This window comes from Cyprinodon tularosa, unplaced genomic scaffold, assembly GCF_016077235.1.
Source record: "Cyprinodon tularosa strain WSP-4 unplaced genomic scaffold, ASM1607723v1 ctg83, whole genome shotgun sequence".
Classification (NCBI taxonomy): domain Eukaryota; kingdom Metazoa; phylum Chordata; class Actinopteri; order Cyprinodontiformes; family Cyprinodontidae; genus Cyprinodon; species Cyprinodon tularosa.
The window spans coordinates 645,427-663,175 of NW_024039596.1; the positions used below are offsets into that span (position 1 = coordinate 645,427).

Consider the following 17,749-nt stretch of genomic DNA (forward strand, 5'->3'; position numbering starts at 1 on the left):
ATAAAATTTAAAAATCAGTTAACTTTATTTTTTTTCATTGGCCCTAATCCTCTTCCGTACAATCCGACCAGCAAATTGTTTGGATTATATTTAATTACCATTAGAACCGGCCCGCAGGCCACGGCCGCTAGTGCTGTGACTTTGCGGGTTACCATTGCATTGTGGGGAATGTAGTGTTGTTGGGTTGTGTTACACGCACCAACACTACATTCCCAGGGAAAAACATGATTGTGATCGCTTTTCAGACTGATCTAGCTAAAAGAAAGATGCAGGAAAATGGCAGCATCCCCGCACCAAGACTCCGTATTTCCTACCGATACTCTGATCAAGACAGAGCGCTACTTACAGGTGCGGACCTCTGCCCTGACTTCCATCCAGGCTCCTTTTATTTTGGCTTCAATCAGCTGACACCTGCGCGCAGCATTTGCATTACACAGTTACTGCGCTCTGCCTCCTTAGACAACCGGCAAAACACAACAAAAAAATTAAAATAAAAGAGAAACACAATCATATTGTGTTTTCTGAAAGCAGTTGGATAATAGAGCAGCACTGTAATGCATTTTCGGTTTATAAAGCATGCACTTTCATTTAGGTATTTATCTTAATAGGTTTAAATATAATAAAAGCTTAATAATAATATTGATATTAATATTTAGTTTTTTTTTAAACAATGTGTTAGCTCTTGGTTCAATAGTCTATGTTCACTTTAATATGTTTTTAATAAACATTTAACCAGTTCGGCCCTAAGCTTGTAGCAAATTTGTTTTTTTTGGCCCTTGCTGTATTTGAATTTGACATCCCTGATCTAAAAGATAAGAAAGCAATCATTAGAGAGAAGATTATGTTTAAGTAAATAAAACTACCTGTTTAGTGTGATACTTTCAGTATTAAGCAATTCTTCCTAATTAGGAGCCTATATGGGAAATCAGATTTGTAAATATATCAAACATTACAGAGTAGAAAGAAAAGATAGAAAGGTCTACAAAGTGTCACATTAAAAAAAAAACAATAAAAACAAAAATATCTGAGCCAGAAAGCAGCAGGCCATGCAGGCTGCGCTCACACCGTCAGCATGGCGGACCCTCGGGGTGTGTGAGAGCGAGTGACGGTCGTCCTGTCAGACCCTGTTTGAGGCTGCAGTGGTCCAAACGCGAAGCTGCTTCACAAAGGATTACTACCGGTGCCGTGAAGAGGGTGGTGTTTGAAAGATTTTTAAACGTTCGCACCATGTGACTCCAAGATGAAGTGCACTCCTGTTGGGTCTATGATTTTCAGTGTGTCACTGGCTGTCATGTAGCATTGCTTTGTGAAAGTGTTGGTCAGGCACGCATGTGGTTCTTCTGTTGGTCTCTGCATGCATCAATCTGATTCATGAAACTTTTGGAGGGGCAACTTTCTAAAGGAGGGTTGGTGTGTTAAAAACTATGCAACATCAATTGACCTAACATCCGTAGGACTGCGTGGGAAATTTGGCCCCCTAATTGCAGTGTATTATGCAGCACATGGCCTATTCAACGCAATAAGAAATACTTTGGTCGGTCTGTTGGTTTTTAACACATCATCACCTATTTGCATTAAAAACCTAGATGCATGTGTATTCTTTCACAATTCCTGTCTCTAGTTCTGTTAAACGAGCCAAAGACTTATTAGAAATTCTTATACAAATTTAACATTAATCATTTTATTTTATATATTGCTACTGCTTTCATAAAAAAAATATGACAGTGTTAAACTAAGTTATTTATTGGCAGGGTTGTCAAAAGTACACACATTTGTTACTTAAGTAGAAGTATAGATACAGCAGTTAAAACCACTCTGGTAAAAGTTGAAGTATCAACTTGACCTCTTTACTCAAGTAAAAGTGAAAAAGTATGTGCTCCAAAAACTACTTAAAGTATAAAGTAACCTTTAAAAAAACAGCCAGATGCCACTATATGAATTGAAATCGTGATTTTACAACTGAATTCTTATGAAAAATTCTATGAGATAGGGCCAAGGATGAGGGAGGTCTTGTTGGCCTCCGTCTCCCGATACGTTCTCGCCTGTGTCCGACCTTTCAGACATTTCTACATCTTTTTCTGAATCCGACATTGTAGCATGGCATAGACAATTCACGTTAGCAGTTTGAAGAACACCTGCTTGCTTCTGATGATTTCCTTTAGCTAACCAATGAGTGTTTGCATTATATGACTCATCCATTTACACTAGTTTTAACTAGATGTGGATGGAGCCAATGATCTGCATTGGATGGAGCACATGACGGGAAATACATATTTATAAACACAAAACCGAAGCCAAGAGTAACGAGTAACGTTTGTTTTAAGAATGTAAGGAATAGAAAGTACAGATACTTGTGTGAAAATGTAATGAGTAGAAAGAAGTAGGAAGAAAAATAAGTAATGGAGTAAAGTATAGATACTTAAAAAGTGTACTTTAGTACAGAAACAAAGTATTTGTACTTTGTTACTTGACACCTCTGTTTATTGGTGACTTCAATTAACCAATTACTAACCCCTATAAGAGAACAGCAACTAGTCTGAAGATGCTTTGCTAATGTTACTAGCCTCTACTACAGTAGGAAGAAAGCAGCACAGCTTAAAGAGCCATTATCTCCTCAAATGTATGTAGTTAACTTTCTCAGGTTGGTTGCACATTTAAAATGATAAAAGTTTACATGAGCACAGAGAAACAGGTTACCAAACTAGTAGGAGAGAATCTACATGAAACACTAGCCTCGTGAGACCATCCTGATCTTGCGAGCTTTCAAGGTTTCACTCGCAGATCAGTCTGGAGACTCTCCGTTAAAGAAAATTTGGAGCAGTTCACCAAACGAACGTCCAATCAGCGTTGGCTTTGAGGCGGGTTGAGGTGTGACGTAACGAGAAGCGTGACAGTTCAGTCTAAAGAACATGGCGGCTTCAGCCGATGAAACTAGCGTTAGCGTGGCTATCGAGCAAGTTTTATCGGAATTACAGAGTATTTCTTCACTTAAAAAAGAGCAAAACACTGCTCTGGAGGCTTTTCTCAGAGGAAAGGATGTTTGCTCTTCTCCCGACTGTTTCCCGACTACTTCAAAAATACTTATTAGGTCATAATTCAGGAAAAGGATTGTGATGCAAAGCAAATTCTGACAGGTTTCTTCAGGATAACCCTGCAAGGTGCTGATGCTAGTTTTACATTAATTTGCAGAATGTGTGTTGAAGGAGGCATGTGGGTCAGGTACCCTGGGACTGCCTGGTGACAGCTGGCGGTGTCTGTGCCGTGTGCAGCAGATGGACTGATCAGACTGGAAGATCAGAGGATATACAGTATAAAGTGCGAACATTGCAAAGGGAGGCCTCCTGCTGAGAAAGCAATGATAACTGTAATGATATGAAGTACAACAGGTCAGCGGTGGTAAACGTTTAGCCTGGGAAAATTGGGTTTATTACAACAAGTAGATGAAACATGCTAAGATTTCTGTAGCTTAACTCACTAAATGAAGTATTTTTAGGAAGTTTTGACTTATAAAAAGTATATTTTACCTTTCTTTTTGCTGCAATAGACTGGGAGCTTTTTAACTGAGACACAGTAAAAGGAATATTCTATTCCGATTTATTCTATTTATTCAATTTTGAAACTACAGAAATTTGTCTTGTCCTGTTTGTTTTAAAGTAGAACTCAATTTTGGACAGAAAAAGAGGCAAAACACTAAAGTGAGAGATATTTGAGGAACAGGAAATGGAGTGTGGATATAGGAACAGAAAAAACAACAGAGAAATAAGCAACAAGAAGAAGAAACAAAGGAATCCAATGGTGAATAATGAGAACCAAAGAGAATAAATATTAAGGGAAGAGAGGAGAGGCTTTGGGTACGGGCGGATGAGGCAGAGGAGCTGAGGGAAATTCAATTCATTTCAGTTTATTTCTATAACACCAATTTACAACACGTCATCTCAAGGCACCTTGCAATTCATCTAGATAAGTCACATTGATTCATAGTTTTCTATCTAAGGAGAAACAGCTGATTGCGTCGACTCATTGACAATTCAGCAAACGCTTAAACTAAGCATGCTTGTAGCAACAGTGGAGAGGAAAAACTCCCTTTTAAAAGGAAGAAACCTCCAGCAGAACCAGGCTCAGTGTGAGCGGCCATCTGCTGAGGCCGACTGGGGTTCAAGGAAACAGAATCATACGTACAAAAAGAAGCAGAGAAACAAAAGGCAACTGTCAACCAGCTGCACAGGCAGCCCTGTCCAGGAAACTCCCATTTCAGAGGATGAAGAGAACACATCCAGTTAGTCACAGTCAGAGAAACAGGACTACACTGGAAAAACAAGCCAAGCTTGATCACCTGTAAACAAAGGTGTTGATGGCAGCAGCACAGCTGATATTTCTCTAAAGAAAAGGACTAAGTGGGAGAATAGGATTGTAATACACAAGGTATGAACTACAATAGTAATGAAATGGTCTGATCAAAGCTTGATCTTAATGCCTCAAAGGACACTTAGGCCATGTAGGAAGTGCTTTAGTGGTCGTCATAATAACGACTGTCTGAATAGTGCTAATAGTTGGGAAGGAGCTTGGACACAGTGCCACTTCATTCAGCAGACGCCTCGCCTAATGTTCCTAACAGCTGCTAGGAGCTGTATGGTTACCCATAATCCTTTGCTTGAGAGGAGGCACAGCTCACACCATTGAGATTAACAAAAAGACGTTATTTCTTCATGCGTACTCAGTGTGATGTAAATGAACAATCAGATGCTCCGACGTCACTAAGACTGAAGAACGGAGCAGTCAGGAGCTCATTTCATTCCCTGGATTCTTACTTTTCTACTTATCTTAAGAAGACATTTTGCCATCTATTCTTTATTGGATTAATTATTTTTTTAAACAGCTTTTACTTCTACTCCTTACATTTTAAAAATAGACTAATTGCCTGTTGGTATAAAAAATAAAATAAAAACGATCAAAGTAATTTGTTTCATCCAGACAATTCCTTTCTTTGTCGTTGGACTCGGTGCAGCACCAACTTAATTTTCCTCATATTCAAAAATAAATAGTTTTTCAATATAATGCAAAGTTAAATATTACACTGTTTCCATTAGTTATAAAACTAAGGAAATCAAGTATAAGGAAATTATCAACCAGATTTGGAGAAAAAAATTTCCTAAAAAGGCTAGTGCATTCATGCGTTTGTGCTTAACATTTTGTTCCGCATTACTTTTACTTTTATACTTTAAGTAGTTTTAAAAATGGTACTTTTACACTTGAGTATAAAGCTTAAATTGATCCTCTAACTTCTACAAAAGTGTTATTAAACAGCAAGATTTATATTTCTACATGAATAAGAAACATGAATACTTTTGACACCTCTGGTCTCAGACGATCATTTTGTTTAACTTGTTGCAAATGTTTTATGTTTTCATTTCTTTATAAATCATACAATTAGCAAGTGAATCCATTTTATTTTTTGACCTCTCTTTACCGTTGAGCTTCAAATGATTTGTGTTTATTTTTTTATCCCTCACTGTCAAAGCAGGCATGCTAAAACCTGGAAACAGAAACACATAAACATAAAACCAGCACCTATATATTTGATTTGCTCCGTTTTAGCGGCCTTGCAGCTCATGACAAATAATAAACAGTAAATATGTCCTTACTTGTTAAAGAATGATGACCTCTGACCTAAGATGTTGTCTTGTTATTTGTCACAACTAAGATTTGATGTAGATCATACAAGACTAACTGAGAAACGACTCAGTTGCTGCTGATAAAGCTAAAAAAAAAAGAAAAAAAAGGAAGATGTTTGAGGTATGTTTTAAATGTCAGATAAAAAAAGAAGTTTACCATTTGGCTAGGAAAGTGTTTTGTGATTATCAGTACATTAACGAGAAAAGGGCTCTGCATTAGTAAGGAGGAGGAAAGGGAAAGAAGGTGGCAGGAAGTTCAGCGCAAATCTTGCTTAGACATGCAGAAAAATGCTTTTAGTGCTGGAAACCAAGCTGCCTCCTGAAAATGTCGAATGTTCCCAATATCTCCTCTCCCCAAGCTTAGCGAGAGGCGATAAGTACCAACTGAGCAAGACGTGTGTGTGAGTGTGTGCACAGATGAAGCCGTAATGAAAGCCCTTCCTCTTGTGAAAGCACACTAGCCTAACTGCTGCCGGCTTCCGTAGCGTCGTGATCGCGCATGTGCGCGCTTTCAGGAAATCCTATACACTACTGTTTATGCTCTAAAAACATTCTAAATGACTTCGTTTCGAGTAAATTCTGGACGCTACCCACTCAGGAAACTTGGAATACATTGGACGAGCAGTATGGAGGAATATTGAAACGTTTTTTGTGGACTTTTATGGACCTTTCTGCCTCGGGCGCCATAGACCTCCATTATTTGAATGTCAGCAGACAGCAAGAAGCCTCCCAGATCTCCAGATGCATTTGAGATATCAAAAAAGTACTCCAGAGTGTTGTTCAGCATGGGGGTGAGTAGAAAATGAAGGCTAATCATGTTTTGGGTGTACTATTCCTTTAAGGGACTCCAAACACCACATTCAGTCATTCCCTCCTTTCATGCATACATTTACATATTGTGCAAATATTGATATGTAGGAATCAGTTTAGTTCTCCTTATTAAGATGTGAAGACTGTGTTTGTTGCAGGCAGACTGAGAGTGGATGTACACCAAAGATGAGGTTCAGAAGCTAACACTCTGCACTGATGGTAAAGCATGATAGTGGCATGGTGATCTAAAGCTGGTCATAGTTGAGGAATAAAAAAGGGGCCAAATTCAGGACAAATGTTAAGTAAAAAAAACTTCAAAAGGCTTTAAACCGTATTGAAGGTTTTACTTCCAACAAGTTGACAAACCTAAACAGTCAATAGATTGCCTTAGATACAAGAATATTCATCTGATGTAATGCCGTTTTACAGGCCTTGATTGCATCTAATTGAGAATTTCAGACAATAATTAATTATTTTCAAAGATGCTTTCAGTTCATTATGACTGACCTTGAGCAGTTTTGCAAAGAACGGGCAAAATTTTGACTTTTTTGACTATTTAGATATATTTAAAAATACTTACAGCTGTTATGGCAATAAAACATTAATATCTATTAACTGTTTTGTCAGTCTGCCACCAAACATCCCAATAATTACACAAAAATTTGCAACAGAAAAAAAAGTTTGAGTACATTGAGTGAATATTTTTTGCAAGGTACTGTATTCGTAGTCTGTTCTAGTAGCGCAGCAAAAATGGGACAGAACGAAAACTGCAATGTATGAATAATAAAATACATCATCCCTAAAGTTTTTTTTTTTTATAAGGGAGGACAGGGATCACCATTTCCCTCCTGTCATCCCCTAAAGAGACAAGTGAAGAGCTGATAAGCTGCAGAGCACACTTTTAAATCAGCAGGGCGACCTTGGCTGGAAGCAAAGGAGGAGCGAGCCAAGAGCGTCCCTTCATCTGCGAAAGTTCTTTAAGCCCACGGAGAAGCCGCCTCCCCTGGGGTCAGCCGAGAAGGGGTGAGAGGAAAAGAGAGCGCAGGGGAGGGCAGGAAGAGGAGGACAAAGAGAGCATGAGGGGTGTCATGGTGAGGATTGATGGACAAGCCTGGGCTCAGGAGACGTCAAGGTTTTTAACGTGATTCTCCACGCTTCAGGGATCAGTGAAGGTCATAAAGTGTTGATGGATGAAACTGACAAATCTCTGTCTCCGACTTCCACCATTTATCTTGGTTCTTAAAAGTTCCCATCATCACTTACATGTGGAATGACCTCGGTCATCTTTGAAGACTGTCTGCTGTTTTTAAAGTTTGCTTTTTTTGGTCCCGTCTGAAAATCAGATCTAATTTTGTTTAAGACTCTTAAAGTAAAAACGTCAATATCCAATATGCAGAAGAAAGCTACACTTAACCAATTAAAGAAGATAACAACTACCTTATTTATTTGCAATAAAAGGGACATTATGGATTTAAACAATCTTCTGTGCAATTAGTAAAAGCAAACTTGTATGTTGAATATGAGCATATTTCTGATCTAAAAGCTTTCTTGTAGGTTTTTTAACCATAAATCACCCATATGATTCAAATGAATGCGTACACTTGTAACAGAATATGTGCAGTGCGTGTAGAGTAACAGTCTGCACTGATAAAAACAAAGCATCCACAAGAAGAAAGTTTGGCCAGACACTGTAGCGGCGTCAGCACTATGTTCCAGACAGAAAAAAATAACCGGTGACATTCAGATGTAAATCAACCCAACCTTCTTTGCTAACTTTACAATTAAAAGCAAAAAGGCAAAACAGAAGCATGAGAAAACAGAGCGGCTAATATCGGATGAGAAAGGATATTTATATGTGAGTTTTAGCCTAGAACTTATACAAATAGCTTAAAGATACAGCGTCATTTCTGCAGCCAGAAGAACACTGTTGCCGACTTAGCGTTGCCAACACTTCATTTTATTAGCGACTTTTTAGACCCATCAAGCAACAAATTTTTTCGAATGGGGGATCCGTAGATGGATTTCAGAATTATCATGTTATCATTGGGTTATATGGAGTGAAAAATACCTCATAAAACAAATAAATACCATGAAACAAGTAGATGAGGCATTTATTTATATAATACCTGATTGCATTAAACTGATTTACCATAAATAAATTGAAGTACTTTAACATGTAATTATAAATAAATATATAGTAAAATAACTGCACATATTTTTATGCAGTAACAAGTCTGTGCAAGTGTTATTTTGAGAGTCTCAGGCTAAAATGAAGGAGGAAGAAAAAGCTATTTCAGTTCTAAAACCGATATAGCTTTTTCTTCCTCCTTATCGATTTAATAACAAAGAAATAAATCTTCATTGGGATTGCATGCATTGCTGCTCCCAATGCAGACGTGGCTGCTGAACTCACATAAGAATCGGCCACCCATGCACGTATCAATGGATAAGATACGAGAAGAAAATTCGAATATTTGCCAAAAATATCAGCCAGCAGACATATTGGTCTATTTCTAGATCACGCATTAGCCCCGACTTCCCGAAGCCAACCCTATAAAGTCAGGAACCAGACAGCTAAACGTTCTGGTGAAGTTTAGAATAAAATCATCAACCAACTTATACTAACCTGACTTACTTGCTAAAACAAAAAGGGAAAACTTAATCACAAAAAAGCAGGAATAAATTTAATTTTCATTCTGTAGTTGAGCGAGCCTGGTTACAGTTTTATGCGAGGGTAACAATCAATTTTAAACACCAATAAAAATGTTTTTACTGACAGAGATCTTACCTGATAAAGAATAAACATTCCCATATATGCCTTATTAATAACTGCACAGTATCCTTTCATCTCTGAGTTCTGTTTGTTTTTTTCCTGTTTTTTTTAACCAGTGTACCACTTTAATCGCCCCACTGTGGAACAATTAAGCTAGTTAATATATTTTAAACTGGGTTTCATTTTTCTGGGTTCATTCAATTCCAGCATTTTTTTATGGCAGTGACCAGAGGAGGATTGCAAATAACAAATTGAACTAGTACGTTAAAGATTTTGTAGTCCTAAAGAGCACAAACTTACAGCTATAAGAATGCAGAGGGAGCCTGTAGGAAGAAAAGTTTTATAGAAATGATAAATGCTGCATTATGAATATCTTTTTAAACTTTGACAAAAGAACATTAGCAGCTACATCGTTTCATTCAACCATTCATCCTTCTAAAGCTTTAAGAGAAGAGCAGCGGCAGAGTGTGATGTGAGACAATTAGCGAGGACACGTCAAAACACACAGACACAATGATGTGTAATAGCCCCGAGGGGTTGTGCCTGTCTGCAAGTTTGCATTAGGGGAGTAGGTCGACAAGCAGGAAACAGACACCCAGCATCTCTCGCAAACACATAAACACACGCCGAGCTGAGGTCATTATTCATCTGTGTGCTCTTGTGTTTTTGCTTGCACTGATGTGTGCAAACTGACTGCATGCAGAGGCCATTTGTGATGGATTTGTTGTTTAATTCGGGCACTGAAGGAGAAGTAAAGTCCGACTGCTGATGCCTCCATTCATCCCATCTTTCAGCAGCTTGGCGGTGGAGATGGACGAGAGGAGGAAATGGACGTTTACTTTTTCGCTAAAAACATGAAAATGGCTGTTTTCTCACATTAATGTAACAGTTGAAATCATCATGCATGAAAGCACACACTTAAGTTTTCAAACTTTTTATTATAATCCGTTTTTTTCTTCTTCCTCTGCAATGGTCTAAATGTGCAGTTTTCTATCATTCATAATTCTACGGCCAGACTCATCCTAAGTCTCTATCCAGACTGTCCTAATGAAAAATAGCCCAAATGATATTGCGTAACCAAGGTTTGAAATAAAAAGGCCAGAACAAAGTGAACTCTTTTTCGCACTTTTGTGCGACTCAGTGGCACATTAAAGGTATACTATGCAACCGGTGTTGATTTTCCAGCGAGGCTCCCCCCAGAGGGCGAAAGTAAAAGTGCACTGTCGTAAATGTGCTCAGCTGTTCGCCTGGTTTCTCCGTCAAGCCAGGCGCGGTTGTTTTGAGCTTAGCAGACAGGCGAACGCAACGAATCACCATGTCTACTGCGGTAAGGGACTATTTTGTTCCAATTTTCGAGTTTGAAAATTTAGCATGTTTTCATACATTATTTGTTATGCATGTGTCTAAATAACCCGACATGGGCTTTCGCTGTTTTCTCGCTGTTTCCGCCATGATAACTGCACAAATATTGCCACTGGGCTAGCAACAAGCATGCCTTTCACTGGGGGCGTGTAGCAGTTCTCACCGTAAAGCAAGACCGACTCTCGCGATGCACGAGACTTCTGAGCCTGTGGGTGCGGGCCGAGGGCTCCTGCAATTGCAAGTACGGTATTTCCCCTACAGACCACCAGGGTGGCCAAGAAAACCTTTGTTCGACCTGAAATGACTCATTTAATCATCCAAAACGTTATGGAACACATTAATTAACTGAAAAATGTTGCATAGTATGCCTTTAAGACATGTTGCTTTAAAGGGTTCATAGAATGATTCTATAGGGTATTTGGTGCAGGTCCTTAAGGTCTCTGAATAGGGTGTGTAACATTGGTTGGGCTGAAAATGGCATATTTGCTGTTCCATGAGCCCCAATGCAAGGCTGGTTAAAAGCCCTAGAGTGAAACAACTGTTTTTTTTTCGTTTTCTGGTATGATCATGAATATTTAGATGAGCGATTCACTGATTGGTTGGTTTACAATGAACGAAGCTGCTGAGCAAAGACGCATCATAGCAACAAGCACTCACTCACTGAAACATCAAACTGTTGATATGGTAGGGTGACCAGATGTCCTCTTTTTACCACACTTAGACTTAGACTTAGACTTCTTTATTTGTCATTTTGTATGCACAGGGTGCATACAGAACGAAATTGCGTTACATACAGCTTATGAACGTTGCATTGATATTTCAAATGGCACGAGTTATAGAAAAATACAAAAAGTGCAGCAGTGGTCAAAGTGTGAACAGTGCAGAGGATAAGAGACAGTGTGCAAGTTGCAGTGGTTCAGTGCAAAATGGCATTTGTGCAAAAAATGCGTTATTGAAAAATACAATGAGATGAACAATTTAAAGGGCTAAAAGTTAAAAGTTCAGCAGCATTTGATGCCCGATAATGTGCAATAGGTGCAGAGTTCGGATTGTGGATCAAAGGTTCAACAGTCTGATGGCAGTGGGGAAGAAGCTGTTGCACAACCTGGTGGATCTGCAGCGGATGCTGCGGAACCTCTTTCCAGAGGGCAGCAGGGAGAACAGTCCATGGTGGGGGTGTGAGGGGTCTTTGATGATATTACGGGCTCGGGACACACAGCGCTGTGATGAAATGTCCTTAATGGAGGGAAGAGGAGCCCCAATGATTCCTTCCGCTGTCCTCACCACCCTCCTCACATTCTTCCAGTCAGAAGCTCTGCAGCCTCCACACCACAGAGAGAGACAGCTGGTCAGAACGCTCTCTATGGTGCATGTCACATGTCCTACTTTTCAAAATCGTCCAGGATTTTGGTCCACAGTGCAGCAGAACCGAGTCGTCAGCTCCAGGGCTGGTCGGGGCTGGGGACTGAGCGACCGAACCCAACCCGGTGATGGTAGCTTGGAGACCTGCGGCCCCGTAGTGGGGAAGCATACTGTCACCGGGTCGCGTTCGGTCACGCAGTCCCCGGCCGGGGTTCCAGGACCAGCACCGGAGTTCATGGCTCGGTTCAAATGCCCGGTCCGGTCCAGTCAGCGGCCCAAAATGCTTAGAGCAGATTAACAGCTGAGCGTCAAACTTTGCAGGGATCTTCTGATAGACAAACATAATTCATGCCTGTCGAGTACTCGGACCCTTGGGAATACTGTGAAAAATGTCCCATTTCTCCATTCAGCCTGGAACGCTGCATTTACTGGATGTCAATTTCGGGGCGTGACAAAAGTACAGGCCAGAACCAAATAAGGCAACATCCCCAAATTGACATCAATTCGGTGCTTCGTTTGGATTCGCCCGTTTCATGGTGGAAGTTTAGAATTGTGAGATTTGCAGAGAAAGGTGTCGATGGGGTTTGAACTTCTCTGTACGTCCATTTCACCCACTGAACTATCGTTATTCATCTATGACGATGTAAACTCGGTTTTTCATTCTATGACCCCTTTAAGTTATGGGGCTAAAGTGCAGTGGGCTTTTCCCCCAGCTTTTTATAGTCATTAGCAGACATGGGCAATGTGGAGTCAACAAGTCATCTCCATGTCATGTATTTGTTCTACCCAGCCACTGAAGCAGGTGAGTCCAATCTTCAACGTGAATTAACCTGTGCAGATTGGACTCACCTGGTTAATTGGCTGGGTAGATTAAATACATGACATGGAGATGACTTGTTGACTCCACATTGCCCATGTCTGGTCATTAGACAAAATAAATTGTCTGCATTTAACCCATCCCCTTGGGGAGCAGTGGGCTTCCATTGTGTGGCACCCGGGGAGCAGTATAGGGGTTAGGGGTCTTGCTCAGTCCGTGGGAATTGGGCTTGAACTCAGAACCTCAGGATACCAAGCGCAATGCCCTAACCACTAGGCCACCCCTACCACAAATTATGCAATAAAGATTCCCATATTTAGGGAATTCGCAAAGGTCAGCACAGCCGGGGTGAAATGGTTCAATCTGGGTGAACCTCCTTCATGATCAAGGTATCGGCCCTGCCAGGTTAGTATGCAGGAGGTTGCCCTGCAAACGGAGGATTGTGGGTTCAAACCCATGCTTAGGTTTTCAACGTCGTTGTGTCCTTGGGGAATACACTTAACCTGCATTACCTACTACTGGTATGCTGGTTCTCAGTCATCCGGGTCATAGTCATTCCAAATAAAATTAAAAACAATCTAATGGACTTGGTTTCCAAGTTTGAAGACGTTTCGCTTCCCGTCCAGGAAGCTTTTTCAATTCAAAATGTTGGGAATGGCATTGAATTTGAGGTTCTATACAGTAGACCAACAAAGCCTTGTATTTGTTTTGAAAACATGCAAATTGGAACAGACGATGGGGTCCACCCATTGGAATGGGGTCGTTTGGCTTCTTTTGTTAGACTGCAATACCCCATACCCATCTAAGTGCCTGAAAGGTCGGTCGGTCGGTCCTATTGCTGGTAGTTAGATATATAAGAACAGGCAATTAACCATAAAACTGCTCCATTTATAGGGTTATTATTATTATCATTATTATAATTCTATATACAGATCCAATACTATAGGGAAGGAATTCCCAAACTAGGGATTTTTACAATCATTAGGTACGCATTTCAGAAAAGCTTGACTGAAACAGCATCAGTCTCATCGTATGATATTAGCAGTGCACCAACCTTTCTGGTGATAATCTGTAGCCAGAAGAGTCAAAAGTATTAATGTTTCTTACTCAAGTAGAAGTATAAATCCTCCTGTTAAAAACACTTTTGCAGAAGTTAGAGAATCAACTTAAGGTTTTTACTCCAGTAAAAGTTGGTGCATCCCCGAGTCCAACCACAAAGAAATAATTATCTGGATAAAACAAATTATTTTGATGTTTTTTTTTTTTTTTAGCTACCAACAGGCCATAATGACAATGAGTTTAAATGATACAAAACTAATGAGCCTATTTTTAAAATGTGAGGAGAAGAAAGTAGAGATAAATACTAAAAAAGGAGAGTAGAAGTAAAAAGTTGTCTAAAATATATTTACTCCGGTAAAGTTTCAAAAGAGAAACTTTCTACATTTTTGAGGAAACAAAGTATTTGTACTTTAGTACTTGACACTTCTGCTTATACCAGCATGCTGCTAATATCAAGCAAAAATGTCCCCCAAACTTAATGCCTTTCCAGGTGATTTCAGGCTTGATGGTTTCAGATCATGTTTAATTACATGTAAATCAACACGACATAGTAGGGATGCACGATATTGGGATTTTGGCCGATATCAGATATGCCGATATTTAAAAACTCATGTAGCCGATAACCGATATCGATACCGATGTTAAAGCTGGACAAAAATAAGTAGTCATTGAAATTAGCAGTTTAGTATCCATTTCTGACACTTTGAAAAATAATTTACTCAAATATATTTTCATATGCTGATATCAAATTGATTTCTAAAAAGGCGGTATCGATCTATTTTACTTTCAAAATCTCGTGAAATTTCATCGTTCTGTTACAAACTCTCGTGATATTTTGCAAATTCTTGTGAGATTTTGTTAGTAAAATAGATCGATACCGCGTCAATATATCAACATATAAAAATAAGGCAAAATTTCGTGAATTTTTGGCGGATTTCGTAGCATAACGATGACATATAGCAATATTTCATTAGTAAAAGAGATTGATATGGTGTTTTTAAATGGCAATATATCAGCATATGAAGATATTGTGATATTTTAATGTATCAATGTTTTTTCCCTCGTCTTTAGAAGTTTTTAAGTCTGTAAAAAAGAAGTTTTCGAGGAAGAAGAAGAAGTATTATTTTTTTATTTTTTTTTTGACTTTAGAAACTCAGAAGCTGATCAAATATCGGGTTAAATATCGGTGGGGTGGCCGATGTCCGATATTCAGTTTTAAGGCCGATACAGGCCGATACCGATAGGGGGCCGATTATATCGTGCATCCCTACCTAGGGCTGGGTGATATAGAAAAAAAGCTTATCGATAAAAAAAATGCATATTGATCGATATCGATAATTATTGAAAAGATTTGAAACCATATTTTATGTGCAGCTCTGCCTGGACTTTTTATAATATTGCTAAATGATTTAATTTTAATAAAAAACACAAACACAGACTTCGAATTAAATCTTTATTTAACCAACTTTTTTAACCATAACAGAATTGTTTTAAAGAAAAATAACTTAAGAGACCTGAGTTATGTTATTAAATACTGACAAAGATTAAACTAAAGTGACCAGAAAAGTGACCAAAATAAATATAACTTTAACCTGAGTTATTACTTTGAAGTTTCTGGCCCCTCAGCATTTTTATCTCAATTGTTAGAACTACGTGGGAAACTGCACAGAACTGAAAATATATATATACACTATATTGCCAAAAGTATTTGCTCACCCATCCAAATTATTGGAATCAGGTGTTCCAATCACTTCCATGGCCACAGGTGTATAAATTCAAGCACCTAGGCATGCAGACTGTTTTTACAAACATTTGTGAAAGAATGGGTCGCTCTCAGGAGCTCAGTGAATTCCAGCGTGGAACTGTGATAGGATGCCACCTGTGCAACAAATCCAGTCGTGAAATTTCCTCGCTCCTAAATATTCCACAGTCAACTGTCAGCTGTATTATAAGAAAATGGAAGTGTTTGGGAACGACAGCAACTCAGCCACGAAGAGGTAGGCCACGTAAACTGACGGAGCGGGGTCAGCGGATGCTGACGCGCATAGTGCGAAGAGGTCGCCAACTTTCTGCAGAGTCAATCACTACAGACCTCCAAACTTCATGTGGCCTTCAGATTAGCTCAAGAACAGTGCGCAGAGAGCTTCATGGAATGGGTTTCCATGGTCGAGCAGCTGCATCCAAGCCATACATCACCAAGTGCAATGCAAAGCGTCGGATGCGGTGGTGTAAAGCACGCCGCCACTGGACTCTAGAGCAGTGGAGACGCGTTCTCTGGAGTGACGAATCGCGCTTCTCCATCTGGCAATCTGATGGACGGGTCTGGGTTTGGCGGTTGCCAGGAGAACGGTACTTGTCTGACTGCATTGTGCCAAGTGTAAAGTTTGGTGGAGGGGGGATTATGGTGTGAGGTTGTTTTTCAGGAGCTGGGCTTGGCCCCTTAGTTCCAGTGAAAGGAACTCTGAATGCTTCAGCATACCAAGACATTTTGGACAATTCCATGCTCCCAACTTTGTGGGAACAGTTTGGAGCTGGCCCCTTCCTCTTCCAACATGACTGTGCACCAGTGCACAAAGCAAGGTCCATAAAGACATGGATGACAGAGTCTGGTGTGGATGAACTTGACTGGCCTGCACAGAGTCCTGACCTCAACCCGATAGAACACCTTTGGGATGAATTAGAGCGGAGACTGAGAGCCAGGCCTTCTCGTCCAACATCAGTGTGCGACCTCACAAATGCGCTTCTGGAAGAATGGTCAAAAATTCCCATAAACACACTCCTAAACCTTGTGGACAGCCTTCCCAGAAGAGTTGAAGCTGTTCTAGCTGCAAAGGGTGGACCGACGTCATATTGAACCCTATGGATTAGGAACGGGATGTCACTTAAGCTCATATGTGAGTCAAGGCAGGTGAGCAAATACTTTTGGCAATATAGTGTATTTTCCGAAGATTCCTCGGAGGAGAGCCGCGTCGGGGCCTACACAGCTCATACTCCTGCGGCTGTGAGCAGCTGAGATGATAAAAAAAAGTTGGTTTCGTTATCAGACTGGTTTTCTCTGGTTCCCGACACATTTTCCAGATGACTGGTTTGTTTTTGGTCCGACTTGCCATGACTGAAATACTGCCAGACTGCCGAACTACAAAAACCTTTCTTTGAAACAATTTCCTCCGCCTCCTCTTGCTGCACATCTTCATGTGCTCTGTGTTGTGGTTTGAGAGGGCGGCGCTTGGTGACGGCGTGCCTGGGTCCGCGATTGTGATTGGTTGGGAGGAAGCAGTGACTAGCATAAACCTACATGCTAGGCTACAATGAGAAGGAAGGAAAACTGCGTTTCTTTTTTATCGAACTTTTATCGACCCTCTTTTTTTCTATTGCGCCACACGTCTATCGATCGATATATATCGTTATCGAATTATCGCCCAGCCCTATCCCTACCACATAGTTAAAAACCAAAGTGGAACTTTTAAACTTTGAGTGCAGATGTAAAACTAACACAGGGTTAGAGTTGGTTGGTGATTGGTTGTTCGCTTATCGTTGCAGTTTGGATGGAGTGACCTTGTCAACATGGTTGATCAATGAGTGCTGTTGCCTGAGGACACAGCTGTCAATAAGCTATCAGGACAACAGGGAGACACAAAGGGTGATGGCAAGCAACAGAACGAGTACAGATAGAGAGTAAGAACAGAATAAAAAACAATATTAATCATATTGTCACCGTCCCAAAGAGGTCGTAGGTTTAAATCACAACCTTGATTTTGGTAAATTCTGTTGACTTTATTGTCTAAAACATCCGGGCTAAGAGTATTTTGTGAAATTAAGATTTAAATATTGGTTTTATAGAGTGGTTTTAATATGTCTTAGACTAAAATAAAAACATTTGTTAAGCTTTGGGTT

At 39.9% G+C, this 17,749-nt stretch overlaps 1 protein-coding gene and 1 non-coding gene across 2 annotated transcripts in view; both read right to left on the bottom strand.

Annotated features, from left to right (window-relative positions):
• si:dkey-22o22.2 (neural-cadherin) overlaps window positions 1-17,749 on the bottom strand; it is a 254,121-nt gene that overhangs the window by 225,006 nt on the left and 11,366 nt on the right. The window lies entirely within an intron of this gene.
• Window positions 13,054-13,209, bottom strand: LOC119774776. Its single transcript, XR_005279579.1, has one exon. It is a non-coding gene; the product is annotated as a U1 spliceosomal RNA (small nuclear RNA).